A 2,573-nucleotide genomic window follows, 5' to 3' on the forward strand; every position below is an offset into this window, starting at 1 on the left:
TAGAAATATGGAACAGATATTAAAATAAATAAGTTTATGTTATAAAAACAGTTTATAATTTGGTGCTTTTCAGGTGACTTTGAATTAAATTAATTTAACATTAAGAAAAAAATTTAAGTACAAGAGTAGTAAATAATGAAAAGAGAGTAGGCAATGCAGAACTGCGTAAGTGAATAAATTCCTTTTGTAAGCACATAAACATAATTTGTATAATTTATGAAAAAATGGAATTATACACACTGATTTGCAATTTCTTTTTTTAAAAAGTTAAGACTATTTTTTTTAGAGAAGTTTTAGGTTCACAAGAAAATAGAGGGAAAGGTACAGAGACATCCCATGTACCTCCTACGCCCACACACTCACAGCCTTCTCCCTTATTCACATCCTCCACAGAGTGGTGCGTTTGTTACAGCTGATGAACCTACACTGACACATCATAAGTCCATAGATTACGTTACAGTTTACTCATGGTGTTGTATGTTCTATGGGTGCCATTTTCTTTTGTATACTTTTACATTTGCGTAATGTTCCATATAGAACATTTTATGACTTTAGAATTAAAAACATACCTACAAACTAATGCTGTACAATATGAAATGACTTCTCTTGGGGACATAGTTTTTTTTTTTTAAATTCTATATAGATTCTCGATCTGCTTATATCATTTAAAGTCGTAAGGACTAGTAGCTTCAGGAACTGTCAAGCATGAGTCTGACCAGCTCTTCAACCCCTGAGACTTGTTCCCAGTTCATATCTTGACTGTTTGGTATAAGAAATGAAGATGGCTTGGCTTTTTAAATAAGAGTAAAGAGGCACTGATTTGGAATATTAATTATAAAGACTACATAATTAAAGAGAAAACATACCTCTATATGGAATGAGGGAAAGTTTCTTATGTGTAAACTAATAGTGAAAGTTATCTATTAAGGGCACTTCCCACTTTTCATTCGCATTGACTAAGCTGTCTTTCTATACTGTCTGCTTAAATCCTACCACGAAGGGATTTTCTATTGCTCTGAGAACAAGAAAGAAGCAAAAATAGTATATCATATTCCCAATGGGTTTGAAATTAACAGAAAAGAAGCTGTCTAAGTCAATTATTTTTCCACCCCAAGGTTCCTTTGAATAATGAGTTTCTTGAGCATTTAAAATGTGATAGGATTGACTACAAATCAATTTAAACACGTCGTGCTTGGAACAATCCATTTTATAAAGGATAATTGTTTATGTCAGATTTCTAAAAAGAAATAAGTATTCACATATGGAAAAAAACCCATACGTGAAATGGGTTTAAAAGATTATACGTATGCACATTAAGAGAGAAGTTTTGTGTATTATAGTTTTCTAGTTTCTAGATATATCTAGAATTCATATAAAATTTAATTCATATCTTATATTTCCATTTCTTATTAATTTTAACACTGGTTTAATTAAGTTGGTTGATAACACTGAATAACTGATATGGCCTCTACAGAAATACAGCTTAAGCTTAATTCTGAAAATGTATATTATGAAGAAGACAAGACATTAATTTATACCCAACAACTCTTATTGGATCAGAGACTTTTAAATTAATAAATGAAAAGCATTTTGCTAATTCCATGCTGTTAGTACATGCAGACTCAAAGAAAAGGCCTGAGGCTGAAAATCTACCTCCGTAAGAGGAAGGCAGAGAAAGACCGAGGAAAGAGGTTAGCCACTCCAGCCTGGTAATTCATAGTTTATTAAAGAAATTTTACATATGAGGCAAGTCTTGGGTGGCTGCAAGATGAAGTGGATTTTTTGCGTGAAACTTGGCAGGTGCAAAAGAATTATATAGGATAAAGGGCGGGGACAGTCACTGTATGAGTACGTGAATGCTACCAGGAAGGGCAATTACTTTTCATGCTTGAGCAAGTCAGGAAAATGGTCTGCTCCAGGAACCAGCATGTAGTAGGAGGCAGGAGAGGAGTGCTGATTTATGTCAGAATGAACATCAGTTATGATCAGACAGTCCCCAATAGGGGTTTTGGAAAGCAACCTCCGTTCTGTTCTGATACAGCTTGCAGGACAAGACAGCAGCCATGCCATGGAATGGTCTGTCCTCCACACATGTCAATCAGGATGGAAACTGATATTAGACTCCTTTGCAGGGTTATTCCTATGTTGCTAAACATGTGCCATGAAGTCAACTCCAGTTCTCTTAGTGCCATAATTTATCTGTTTCCATTGCATGATGTTTGGACTCACATGTGATATTAAAATAATTTCTTTTATATATTGCTATTCCCTTCTACTTTTTGCTCAGGATTTTATTTAATGTTTGTAGGGCATAACTCTTCTATAAGAAGATATTTTGTAGCCTATGTCGTCTTTATTCTTTCATTTGGCAAGCGTTTATTGAGTTTTAACACAGACCAGGTTCTGTTCTAGAAAGTGAGCATCTGTGAAGAAAAGAGATGCAATTTGTAGAGATTCTGACAGAGTGATAAACAGCAAACTATAAGAAATAAACAAGGATGTTAGAAGGCAATAAGTGCTCTGGAAAACAGAACTGGTGGAGGTGTGGGGCAGGTTACAGTTATAAAGTGGTA

Source organism: Pteropus vampyrus, unplaced genomic scaffold (assembly GCF_000151845.1).
Source record: "Pteropus vampyrus isolate Shadow unplaced genomic scaffold, Pvam_2.0 Scaffold33, whole genome shotgun sequence".
In the NCBI taxonomy this organism is placed as follows: Eukaryota; Metazoa; Chordata; class Mammalia; order Chiroptera; family Pteropodidae; genus Pteropus; species Pteropus vampyrus.